The sequence below is a fragment of the Dendrobates tinctorius genome, unplaced genomic scaffold, assembly GCF_039654945.1.
Source record: "Dendrobates tinctorius isolate UK_male_01 unplaced genomic scaffold, ASM3965494v1 ptg000199l, whole genome shotgun sequence".
Taxonomy (NCBI): Eukaryota; Metazoa; Chordata; class Amphibia; order Anura; family Dendrobatidae; genus Dendrobates; species Dendrobates tinctorius.
In genome coordinates, this window is record NW_027361866.1 from 14,073,030 (window position 1) to 14,087,258 (window position 14,229).

The 14,229-nt window shown below is 43.9% G+C and overlaps 1 protein-coding gene across 1 annotated transcript in view; it reads left to right on the forward strand.

Annotated features, from left to right (window-relative positions):
- Positions 1–11,805: 11,805 nt before the first annotated feature.
- The window catches only part of COL6A3 (collagen type VI alpha 3 chain), a 170,408-nt gene continuing 167,984 nt past the window's right edge, over positions 11,806–14,229 (forward strand). Inside the window, exon 1 of the mRNA XM_073553278.1 lies at positions 11,806–12,002. The gene's annotated coding sequence lies outside the window, so the exon portion shown is untranslated. The remainder of the gene's footprint in view (positions 12,003–14,229) is intronic.

The window sequence follows — 14,229 nt, forward strand, 5'->3', positions numbered from 1 at the left end:
CAGAGAGGTCTGCCATTGGTATCAGGTTTTCCTCAATGTTTTTACAATTATGCAAAACAAACAGTTAATTTACATACACATATCACATGACACAAATAATCAACTCCAAAACATTACCATATGTCACTGTTTGCATGTTTATAACATCTTTGAAGATTATGATGCCAAAACGTTAGGTGTTTGCATTATTTTGTCCAAACCCTGTATATACGGAGTGTGTATAAAAGCCCTCACCGACGACCGCCATTTTTCTTCTGCCCATCTTTACTGTACAGTAGGGAGAGGTTGCTGACGCTGTTTATCATTTGGGAGACACATAGGCCTGTAAACAGAAGTTCTTATGTGCTTGTGCTGAACGCAATTGTTGTGTTCTGTTAGTGTGCAGTGACAGGGGAGGATTTTCTTGTATGCAGCAGCGCTAGTTATTAGGCTGCCTGCCAGTGACAGGGACGATATTCTTGTGTGCAGCAGCGCTGATTATTAGCCTGCATTATTGCAGTATTGCTGTGTGGACACTGCTGTGCAGACTGCTTTTTACACAGCACTCCTACTTTTATTCTGTTTTTCTGCACAGTGAATGAATGTTCATTATTTCACTCACCGTATAGAGCTATACGCTCCTCACACACTACCGTGTACCGGCTGGTATCGCGGAGAAATACATGCTGACTATCTGTATGAGACTCTGGAAATATATAGGCAGATTTACATTTTCACTTATACTATATACATCTGGTATCTGCTGATACAGTACCTTAGTTCTAAATTTTTTAGTATGGTATAATCCATACTGAGTGATCGTGTGTGGTTTACTCATTCAATATATACGGAGATAAAAATTTTACCCTATACTCTATACACCTCCTATCTTGTGATACAGTACCTTTGTTAGATATTTTGTATTACTGTCAAATTCATACTGGGTGAGCGTCTGAGGGTGACTACGGAAATATATACAGAGATTTAAATTGTACCCTACAATATACATACTTGCTATCTTGTTATCCAGTACCTTTTTTAAGCATTTTGTATTATGGTCAAATCCAGACTGAGTGAGCGTCTGAGGATGACTCCGGAAATATATACTGAGATCTAAATTTAGCCCAACACTGCATACAGCTGTACACTTCTGATACAGTACCCTTTTTTGCGATTTAGATTCTAGTGTAATCCATACTCAGCCAACACTGTATACAGCTGTATGCTTGTGATACATTACCCATTTACTGCTTTTTATATTCTGGTCTAATGCATACAGAGCCAGTGTGAGTCTGTTTCTGACTATGGAAATATATACGGAGATTTACAATGACCCCTTCACTGTATACAGCTGTACGCTTCTAATCCTTTACCCTTTTACTGCTTTTTATATTGTGGTGTAATCCATACTGAGCCTGAGAGCATCTGTGTCTGCTGACTGAAATATATACGGAGATTTAGAATGTTTAAACTATACTATATATACCTGGTATCTGGTCTTACTGTACCCTTTCTCAACTTTCTATATTCTTGTCGAATCCATACTGGGCCTGAAAGCGTCTGTGTCTGCCTCCTGAAATACATGCGGATATTTTTTATATTTTCACTAGACTACTGTATATATACCTGGTATCTGTTGATACAGTACCCTTTGTGCCAGAAAGTCCTCCTCCACCCACCACTGTAAGTGCATCATTGACACCTTGAACATTGGCCCACATGTGAGATTATTTCTTGCGGATCTTCTTTTTATATTATGGTGTGATCCATACTGAGCCTGTGAGAGTCTGTGTGTTACTCCTGAAATATATGTAGATTTAAAAATTACCCGAACACTGTATACAGCTGTATGCTTGTGATACATTACCCATTTACTGCTTTTTATATTCCGGTCTAATGCATACAGAGCCAGTGAGAGTCTGTTTCTGACTACGGAAATATATACGTAGATTTACAATGACCCCTACACTGTATACAGCTGTACGCTTCCAATCCATTACCCTTTTACTGCTTTTTATATTGTGGTGTAATCCATACTAAGCCTAAGAGCGTTTGTGTCTGCTTACTGAAATATATATGGAGATTTAGAATGTTTAAACTATACTATATATACCTGGTATCTGGTGATACTGTACCCTTTTTCAACTTTTTATATTATTGTTTAATCCATACTGAGCCTGTGAGCGTCTGTGTCTGACTCATGAAATATATATACGGAGATTTACAATTATCCCTAAACTGTATACAGCTGTACGCTTCTGATACAGTACCATATATCTGCTGGCATTTTGTTTTTTTTCACAAAAATTAGGAACTATGGTGGAAGTGGCTGCGGATGTGGGCGTGGGGGGCCAGCTGGTACTGATGATGGTGGTGGTGCATCTGCTGGTAGTGCCAAAAGCACAATAACAGCTAAGGCAGGAGGTGTTGAGACTGCGGCATGGTCTGGCTCAGGAAGGCCTGGAAGGCTACCTTTTCTGGGAGTAGGTAAACCACTTTTATTTCCAATAATTTTTATTAAATTTTAAAATTTAAGAGGAAAGGAAAGGAAGGGAAGGGTTAGGAATGAAAACCCCCTGTGAAGACAGGGAGACCCCCAGATGGGGGATAGACAGGTAGACATACAAAGGAATGACATAATTGCATAAACGATAATGTTACACTTTTTAACTTCAGTATATAAAGTTCCCTAAGCATGTAATTTTCCACTGCTTATTACCATCTTCTATAAATAAACAAACTGTCTCATGAGCTTATCTGACATCAGAATACAAAGATACCTAAGCATAACATTTCCGCTGCTTAATACCATCAGCTATAAATAAACAAACTGTCCCATAAGCTTTATATTGTATATAGGACCTTAGAAAGCTTTGTAATAGAAAAAATTCTTACATAGCGCATGTACTTATTATCTATCCCTAAACTAAAAAACAAAATAGTCGCTATAAATGTATGATTACCCATCCCGTCCGTGACCACCGTAGGTGGTTCTAGGACAGATTTGGAGGCAAAAGAAAAAATGTTTCATTCAAACACTATAAAAGCGAAATATTCTTCTTTAACTCTACATAAATATAATACTAATCAAGTGAATTATATAGTTTAGATACAAATAGTTTACTCCTGAAGAAAGAAAAAGAAATAAAGCCGCCATTAATGTCCGAATCCTTACAATCTTCAAGTGCTTTCAATTAGGGTGAAGATCCAATTTAGATAGTCTAGAGAGTCCAGGAGAAGCCATAGAAGATAATATTCCAGTGTTTTCCAAGAACTCAGCACCCTCCTCTGGTGAAGATATAACAGTCATTTTTTATGCAAATTTGACCAGAAGAATAGAGTGTTGAATGAGTACAATTGTACGGAATGCCAGCACGACGGAGTTCTCTTGTTGTAGTGTGAAATGATTTCCTGATTTGGCTTGTATCCTAAGTCATACTACAAGACTCGTTAAAGGGTTGATTGTGACTTGTAGGATCGCTACTACCAATAGGTGGCGCTGTAGAGTAAAAGTCCTCTTTCTTTCTGAAGAGGCAATTTGCATATTATTTTCCCAGAGGAGCATTGCACGGCGAATAAGTCTCCTTACCTTGACAAGCCACAGCTGGCATGTCACTCTCCGCAAGGAGAAACTTTACTTCTTAGACCCTAGTCCAGAGCCTCTCACCTTGCCAAATCAGATCTCATACTTTGCACTGACGAGAGCCAACAGCTCGAAACACCGTGTCTGCAAATTGAGATTCTGATTTGGCTTGTATCCTAAGTCATACTACAAGACTCGTTAAAGGGTTGATTGTGACTTGTAGGATCGCTACTACCAATAGGTGGCGCTGTAGAGTAAAAGTCCTCTTTCTTTCTGAAGAGGCAATTTGCATATTCCTTTTTATCCAAGTGTCTTTAGAAAGGTATTTGTAAAAGGATAAGTGGCTATATGGAGATGAAAGAAATGTTGGCTCCTTGGAGATATTTAGAAGCGCGTTCCTGACCAAGTTGGGGTAGAATGAGACGATAACATCCCTGGCTACGTCAGATGGAAGAGAAGGGGGTCTACGAATTCTAAAAGCTTTCTCGATTAAATTTCTCTCTTCAATGTTTGGAATAATGTGGTGAATCTTTGAAGAAATGTAGCTTTTCAATTGGAAGGACGGGAAGGACGGGATCCACCTAATCTTGATATTGTTTCTCCTTTTAAAATTTTCATATGCGGCCAAACTGTTTATAAAGGAATCTATGTCCTTTTGAATTTTCCCCATGGATTCTGTAACTGTAGCTAAACTCTTAATTCCCCCAGCACATAGAGACGCATATTCAGAATAAGGAGATTTAACCCTTTTGGAGTCATGAGAAGGACTGGCTGAAATTTCAATAGAATTAAAATGAGAATCTTCTACAAATAGTAATAGTGTCTTTTGGAATAGCTTTTTTATGAAATCTTTGAAGGCCTTAGCTTGCTTAGCCTGTTGTTTTGGCTTTTAAATCAATCAGTATTTCTGAAACATTATCTGTAATGGAATTTTTCCTCAATAAATCCATGGATTTTAACAAAGCTTTGAGCATTCTAGCCATAAACCACTCTGTAGGGCAGGGGTCCCCAACCACCGGTCCGCGGCCCAGCACCGGGCCGCTGCAGTGCCCTTGCCAGTCCGCGGACACAAGGGGAGCCAGGGGCGGCGCGCAGCACTTCCTAGATTGCCCTCGTGTAGCGGCGGCCAGGGAGCGATCCAAGCAGCTCCGCTGCCTGCAAGAGGAAATAGCAGGAGCGGAGCTGCAAGGACCCATCCAGCTTCCTGCCCATCGCCCGCGCTTCCTGTCTCTGACTGACACAGAGAGGAGCGCGCCGCTGCTGTGTCAGAGCGAGGAAGCGCGGGCGATGCTGCGGACAGGTGAGAGGTGGTGTCTGTGTCTGTGTGTGTGTTTGTGTGTGTGTATATATATATATATATATATCTGTGTGTGTGTATGTATGTGCGTGTGTGTGTGTGTATGTATGTCTGTGTATGTATGTGTGTTTGTCTGTGTATGTGTAGGTTAGCCTGGGCCTGGAGGAGATGGGGACATGAGGAGAAGACCGTGATGGGGAGAGAAGGCCATAATGCCTGGGGTGATGGGAGAAGGCCATGAGGGGGTAATGGGATAAGGCCATGATGGTGTGATGGAGAGAAGGCAGTGATGGGGTGATGGAGAGAAGGCATTGATGGGATCATAGGAGTGATGGGGAGAAGGCAATGATGGGAGTGATGGAGAGATGGCAGTGATGGGGTGATGGAGAAGGCAATGATGGGGAGAAGGGAGTGATGGGGTGAAGGCAATGATGGGGTGATGGAGCAGGCAAGGATGGGGGTGATGGAGCACTCATTTAAAACCTATGGTGAGTTGAGTCACATTTTAAATGTTATAATTAAATGATAAGTATGCACTGCTAAACTACAACCGTGTCCATAGCCCCGCCCCCTTATGACCAAAGCCCCACCCCTGCCACACCTCCATCCCCGCCCTGCTGGGCCATGGAAGAATGGTCTTGCTTGAAGCCGGTCCCTGGTGCAATAAAGGTTGGGGACCACTGCTGTAGGGTATTCATCTGAAGCAGGTATTTAATCAATTAATGATGTACTAGAAGTATTATGCCTTCCATTGTTGTATGGCTTCTCATGATCCCAATTATCTATATGTATTTGGGTGGTATAATTTTCTCCAGACTCAGAATCAGAGTTAGAGTTGTCATCTTTGACAATATCATCTGAGTTTGAGCCTGAGGAATTAGACTCCTCATAATCCGTGTCAGCAGATGTCACTTCCCCCAGATTCTGGTGACCCCCATACCCTCCATAAATTCCTCCGAATGTACACTATGCAAATCTTCAAATGAATTGTAGGAGTTATATGAGTGGTCTGATAAATTATCTGTGCTATTTCGGGCTTTTAGAAGTTCAAGTTTACAGCCTTCTTCTTTCTCCCCTTCCCATATCCTATTATCATTCTCCCCATTCCTCCCCGGGACAAACACCGGCGCATTGTACCTGAGCCTGCCATCAGCAATCAATTTGGGTGAAAGGGATCTGCCAGGGTTTTGCCATACAGAAATTGCGTTACGATCATACTGATTTTCCTCTTTAAGCACTGCTAAGTCCAATATGTGAGAATTCTCCCCTAAGCCACCAAATCTTGCCCAGTATGGAGGATGCAGCTTCTCCCTCCTCTGATCCACAGAGTCTCACCCACCTTGTCTCCTCTGCTGTGAAGCACTGCCTTCACTCCCCATCTCCACCGCAAACCTCCAGCCTCTCCCTGCAGCTGTCACCGATGATGCATGCACCCCTGATGAATTTACCGCCGCTTCTCCTGGATTCCCAGCCGCTCCTTTAGCCACTGATGAAACCACCGCCGCTTCTCTCTGGCTCCCGGCCGCTCCTGCAGCCACTGATGAGTAAACTGCCACTTCTCCTGATCTCCTGGCTGCTCCTGCAGCCGCTGATGAAACCACCACCACTTCTCTCTGGCTCCCGGCCGCTCCTGCAGCCGCTGATGAGTTTACAGCCACTTCTGACCTCCTGGCTGCTCCTGCAGCCGCTGAAGTAACCACCGCCACTTCTCTTGGGTTCCTGGCTGCTCCTGCAGCCATGGATAGTTTTACCGCTGCTTCTCCCAGACACCTAGTCGCCTCTGCAGCCGCTGATGAGTCCACCGCCGCCTCTCCTGGGCTCCTGGCTGCTCCTGCAGCCTCTGAAGAGTTCACCGCTGCGTCTCCCAGGTTCCCGCCTGCACTCACTGTCACTGGCTTGGGCTTTGAAGTGGATACCGCCGCCTTCCCCGGGCCCCCGCCTGCTTCCTTCCCCGCCGCTGCAGATACCACCGCTCCTCCCGACCTCCGGCTCCCTGTGTCCTGCCCAGCAGCAGGCTTACCGCCGCTCCAGACCAGCACCGACACCGAGGACGTCACTGCTTTAACCGGCGGTCTTCCTGAGTCGCACCTTCCCACGGTCTCCCGACACTGCTGCCAGCATGTCTCCTCTGGCACAGGGGCTGTGGCCTGCAGACTCCTCTTCGCACCTGCAGCCCGGGGATTTCCCAGAGCCTCCTGAGCCGTCGACTTCCCTCTCGCTCTGCAGCTCTAGATGGCTGGTTAAGTTGTTTTGCTGTGGGGGAGAGGAGGCCTACATCAGATCTTCTCAGGGAGCTTCTTTGCACATAAATAAAGTTTTTCTTCATCGGATCCGGAATCTCTTCCTTCTTTCTTACTCCAGGCATGTTCCAACAAGATTTTAAGTACAAAATTCTGCTTTTAGTATGCTTTTGCAGGCTTAAATAGGGGAATAGCAGGAGCTCCTGATAAACAGGTCTGCTCCCTTCCCCTGCAAACCATGCCCCGTAAACTGTTTTTAAAGCCGGAGCATCAGGAACTGGTTTTGGCTTACATTGCCGAAACAGCCTTCAGCTCTATCGCCTCCTCTTCTGAAGTTTAAAAAAATGCAAGCACTGAGTCGTCAGTGCAGGCTTCTTTTCAGGAACAACCCCTTTCCTTGTGTCCTTCACCCCCACCAAAAGTGAAGGATGCGGCAGCCCACACTTCAGATGACTCCATGGAGCTCTTTTCACATACCATGCCTGGGTTATCTAGTCAAATCCTGAATTCCCCAGTCCAACATGAATCAGAGATGGAGTGCACTGATGCACAGCCACTGCTAGATGATTCTGCTGGTACATTCACCCACAGCACTACATTCCCCTTACACTCTACAGAGCCATAATCTGACCCTGATGAAACTCAGGTGTCCCTTCCTGCATACTATACCACCTTACACAGTGACACATAGGAAGGTGCTGATGTAAGTGCCGGTTCCCTGAGCTGGTGGGGGGGTATACTCATGGGCGACGGCACTGGCACAGGGCCCCACATGGTACGCAAAAGTGTCTCTGCCGGTGGGAGGGCCCACTCTCCGTCACACACCGGCGTACTATGAGGGGCCCTGTGCCAGTGCCATCGCCCACAAGTGGGCCCCCCTGCTTGCTCACGGCCACAGAACTTGCAATACTTACCTCTCCCTGCTCCACCACCGTGACGTCTTCCGCGTTTCCTGACAGCGACATTCAGGTCAGAGAGCGTGATGACATCACGTCTGTATGACCTCTGCCTAAACAGTCCAAGAGCAGAGAGCTGGAAGATGGCGACGCTGAAGAGTCCAGAATAGAGCAGTGCACAGCGAGGAGAGGTATTTAATTTTTTTAAAGGTTGGTAGAAATTTGTGGTGAGCACTATACACTGGAGAATGATATATATGGGGCCCATGATACACTGAAGCATCATCCATGAGGCCCATCATATACTGGAGCATTCCAAATGGGCGATAACAGACACTGGAGAAGCATTTACGGGGCCCATTATACACTTGAGCATTAGAAATAGGGCCTATGGAGCATTATTTGGGCCCATAATACACTGGAGCATCATCCCTGAGGCCCATCATATACTGGAACATTCCAAATGGGGGGCATCAGACACTTGAGCAGCATTTACGGGGCCCATTATACACTGGAGAATTAGAAATGGGGCCCATTATATATGGAGCATTATTTGGGCCCATAAGACCTTGGAGCATCATCCATGGGGCCCACCCATCATATACTGGAGCAGTCTAAATGGCGCAGATTATATATGGAGCATTATTTGGGCCCATCATACACTGGAGAATCATCCATGAGGCCCATCATATACTGGAGCATTCCAAATGGGGGACATCAGACAATGGAGAAGCATTTACGGGGCCCATTATACAATGGAGCATTAGAAATGGGGCCTATTATATATGGAGCCTCATTTGGGCTCATAAGACACTGGATCATCATCCATGGGGACCGACATATACTGTAGCATTATGTAGCGCTCATCATATACTGTATGGAACATTATATGGGACCAATTATTCTATATGGAGAAATATATGGGGCTCATTATTCTGTATGGCGCACTATGTGGTGGCCATAATACTGTATAGAGTAATATACTGTCTGCTTTGTGAGCTATTGTAAAATTTAAAATAGATATCAGTCATGTCATGTAAGAAGTGAAGTATTTTTCATTGCACTATACCAATATTTTTCTGCCGTATCGGAGCATCATGAATTGTGGTATGTGTTAAAGGGGCCCACTGACACTCTTTGGCCCGGGGCACCTGAAACCTGGAGCCAGCCCTACCTCCCCCACAACTTTAGCCAAATAACCCCCAGTTTTCAATGCGTAACTATTATTGTTAAGTAAATTAAGGTTGACAAGCTTAAGTAATAAGAATTGATGTTGTTGGCGTTGAAATGGGCACTGTAGGTATGTTTACTGTCCTCCACTCCCTGTCAACTTTGCTTCCCCATTGACTTGCATTGGGTTTGGTGTTTCAGTCGGACCCCTGACTTTTCCCGATAGTCGGCCAATTTCGTTCGACTCGACTTTTGAGAAAGTCGGGTTTCATGAAACCCGACTTGACCCTAAAAAAGGCAAAGTTGCTCATCTCTAGACAGAACTACAGTGGGCTACAGCAGTGTGGTGCAGAAGCAGAAGGAAAGGCCAGGAGAGTACAGGGACGCAGGAGACTCCATGATGTGGCAACTTATCACATGGGCTGTGTTACGAATCTGCAACTCAGGACTAGGCTAGAAGGGGGAGAAGTTGACACTGCACTAGGACTAGGCTGAAGCACTACGATGGAGTGGGCGACCTATTCCTTGTGAATAGACCTACCGACCTTTCCTAGGCTAAACTCAAACGAAGAACTAAAGGTAGGAGGAAGGGTATCCCTGAAATGATCTAGGGACTGGAAACATAAAACAGGTAACCTCCTAGTAGAAAAATAGAGGAAGCTGCAGAAACGAAAGGAAAACCAAAAAAACAAAGCAGGCCGAACTAGAGATCCCAGAATTGCACGACATCAAACACAGAATGCCATCAAAGCTCCTAGCCAGAACTCTAGTGGATTAACACTGTTGTCCAGCAAGGACTGGGAGGCAGGTGCTGGGTAATAAAGGGTGATACAATCACCTGACCTCAAACAAACCCAGCACCAGGGGAAAAAGACCAGCAGCAAGAAAACCACAACAAGATGGCGGATGGTCAAAACGAAATAGATTCTAACAGGCTGATGCCTTCAGATCCGGGGTGAAACGGCTGAGGGAATCCCCAACCACAGTGAGTGTAAGCAGAGAGGTTGCTGCATTACCATTAAAGGCAGTAGGTCCCCGTAATGTACAGGAGGCCATAGGAAGTACCACAGGAGAAGCTATGACAGTACAGAAGGGCAGGTAACTCGCCATGTGACAACTGACTTCGGGAACAGATGATCTGATGTCTGGGGTGAAACAGACAGAGGGGTGTCTAACCGTGGCAGAGCCAATCAGGGAGGACTCTGAGGAACTGTATGGTACAGTCCGACCCGGGAACGTGCTGTGTGACAGTGAGAGAAGTACAAGAGAAGAGGAAGAAATGCGTAACGTTGAACATGTGATTAATGCTGTGAAATACTTGGATGTGCTGAGAAATGAAAACAGTAAAGTTGTTCAGTTTCAAGTAGAAATGGACTGTGTCTCAATTCATGTGAAATCGTTTGCAGACATTCTTCAGTGGCGCAAAAGAGATCCTGATGATGTTGGACCTGAAGTCACAGGAATGCTGACTAATGGACATTATTTTCATGTGATTGGTGGCCAGGGCCTAGAAGCCCCGGTGTCCTTGGCCATGACTACAGCCCTGGCCCTCTCTCACAACTAGTATATCTGCTGACATGCAGTCCTCCATTTTCAAGAGCACTGTACAACCCCACTCCCAACACTGATCGGCAGGTTTCTGCCTATGCACAGTGTACACAGAAAACTGCCAATCAGTGGTGGGGACGAGGTTACACATTCATCAGCATTCAGTGAATTGGTAAACAGTTTTTAATCAACAATGCAGCAAGCAGCCAAGTAAGTGGCACATCGCAGGAATCGAGGTCTCAACGTCTACATTATGCTGCTCTCAGGTGTGGTAGCAAAAACCTGCTGACAGTTTCCCTTTTATGCACCTTAAGGAATGTAGCAGTAAAACAATGAAAACCAGAAATTAAGGATATGCCATAATTGTTTATTGTAGGAGTACCCCTTTAACTAAAGATGTGTCTCTTTTCTGAACATGTGCTTTTTGAAGTTCCTAAAAGTTTATATATTACTCTTTTGCGAATTCATACAACTTTTTTCTTTTTTTTACTAGCCTGTAGCCACGATGTGCAAAGAAACATTGCGGTTGCCAAGTTCTATGTGCTTCCGGAATTCTGGACAATATCGTCTCATTCACACTGAAAGAAGACGGTGACAGTAAAGTGAGAGAATAGGGGGCTCGAGATGCACTTTAGGCTCAGATAGCTGCTTATCTCGCTCCGACATTGGAGTGTCCATTGTTGAGCAGTAAAAATACTTTAATGCGACATGGCCTGGAATTTTTTTTTCCTGTAGGACCTCGGTTCTTATTTGTCATAGACATTTGACATAGTGTCTCTTTGTTTCATTCGCAGACCCTGTTTGCAGTATGATGCTACATATTCTCCAGTCTGTGCTGTTTATTTCCACTCTGCCCATGAATAATTTTATCCAGAACAGACCACCTGGGTTTTGCTTCAGTTCAGGGGATTTGGAGGTGGTTATGATACATAAGTTCCAGAGCGGTTTTTAGGGTTAAGCGTAAAGCAATGACATCAGTCCGTGATAGGAGCCAGATGGGATCAGTTTGAAGAAGGGGATAGGTTTGGAGGGAAGGGGGGAGAGGGAGGGTATTCTGAACTGCTTCTCATTTGGGCAGGGATTGTGGGGGACTGGATTTCCCTCTTTCAGTCCTTTGCTGCTTCCTTCATTCTCTGCAGCTGGACGCCTCACTACTATCCTTTCCATTACCCCATAGGAGAAAAGGAACTACTCTGCCCCACAGATCATCAGAGGGGTCCTGCCTGAAGAACATGACTGGCACACGCGTGTGAAGCTGACAAGTTATCTTCTATCGCTTCAGCTCAGGGGTATGGAAGAAAGGACGCGTCTAACTTAAATAATACAGCCTATACCTATGTGAGATCATATGCATATTCCCAGCATTGGATGCAGGCAGGCTTAGCATAGATAAAGAAAATGCATGTAGCAGAGCTGGGTTTGGCAAGTCACAGTATATGTGTAATTAGATGGGACTTGCACTAATGCATTGGTGCAGCTGTCCGTGAGTCACTACTGGATGCTGCTACTGTACTTACCCTGTGGGAGAGATAATCAGTGCAGCGCAAGGAACAGCAGGCGGTTGGGTGCAGAATTGCAGACTAATAATAGGGAACAACAACACAAAATTCTGTAAAGAAGAGAAATAGTATTATAAATGGAAGGATAGATCTGATATGGAATACAGTGAGAAACAACATAGTGGAACTTTCCATCTCATCCATTGTTACATTGGGACAAAAGAAACTAGTTTTTTGTTCTCCCAGATGCAATGAGTTAACAGTGAGAAGATGCAGAGCCCTGGAGAAGGGAGAAAGTCTGGAGACAGATGTGCGCTGCTCCTCATCACCATGTGGGTGTGACCGGTCTTCTAGGAATCACTTTTGTAGGATTTCAAATCCAACATAAATTAGTATTTTCTCATTATTCTTTGTGTTTATGGTTTTCTAATGTGGCTAAGCGAATGGCTGAATACTTGATTATCTTATTTGTTGGCAGTTAAATGTTTCTCGTTCTATTCCTCAATTATTTGGAGATGTTTTATGTCTTTCGTGTTGGTGTTTTACTTGATGTGTTTTGTGTTCTACTTTTTGTCTCTGACCGTTGTGTTATTGTAGTGTTTTTATTGTTTTTCAGTCTTTACATTTTGCACCTTTTTTTCTTGTGGTCGTGTTTGTGTTACATATTTATATGGTTACTTACAGTCACTTTTACCTCTATTTTGATATATCACATAACAAACCACTTTTGGGCAGTTTATGGTTCACCATATTACTGGACTGCAATTTTCACCAGTGCCTAAGTGACAGATATATGTAGCATTTGCTGAAACTTATAGTTTGGCAGTAGTTGGTAAGCCACAAACTGCCTACCTCAAGCCCACATAATTATATCCATCAGCAAACTGTTAGGTATGAGACCCATGACTAAACCTTTATAGATGTACATTCTGTTTTTCTACATTGGGGGTCCCCAAACTTTTGTTGAATATATAGATATGTATTCTGATTTTATACATCAGGGGGGGTCCCCAACCTTTTGTTGAATATATAGATGTATATTCTGATTTTCTACATCAGGGGGGTCCCCAAACTTTTGTTGTTGACTATATAGATGTTTATTCTGATTTTCTACATCGGGGGGTCCCCAAACTTTTGTTGTTGACTATATAGATGTTTATTCTGATTTTCTACATCGGGGGGTCCCCAAACTTTTGTTGTTGAATATATAGATGTATATTCTGTTTTTTTTACATCTGGGAGTCCCAACCTTCTGTTGTTGACTATATAGATGTATATTCTGTTTTTCTACATCAGAGGGTCCCCAACCTTTTGTGGTTGAATATATAGATGTATATTCTGTTTTTCTACATGGGGGGGGTCCACTCCCAACCTTTTGTGGTTAAATATATAGATGTATATTTTGTTTTTCTACATTGAGGGTCCCAACCTTTTATTGCTCTTGAACCAATTTCCCTTAACAGGTGTTGAATCACCCTGAATATTAAGTAGTAGAAGCATATTTAACGTATAAGCAAGTCATATGTATGCTATCTGGGTATAATTGCTTTAACTTTGTGCCAACTCATAGAAATGCCACAACATGCCTGGTGCCACTAGTGCCCAATATTATCTGCAGCACCCACCATTTCGGGAGCCACGTGCAGGGATCTGAGAGCTACATGTGGCTCATACTCAAATAATTGGGGAACATTGGTCCGGACGGATATCTATACGATATCTATAAAGGTTCTTTACTATGACTTGGTTTATCACTTTACAGCTGCTGCAATTTCTCCGTTTCTTTGAGTTCTGGTATGGCACACTATGACAGTACTATTTCTTATGATCTAGTTTTATTTATGTAAGTTCACGTTAACTGACTTTAGCATCAATGGAAGTAACCCACCTCCTCATAGCCATATTATATGGTGATCACTAGTAATAAAAGATTTTATAGCCCCATGATACACACCCTTACATTACCATTCATACATTCTGGACCGGGGTGTGTCTAACTAACTAGTCTGCTACCTCA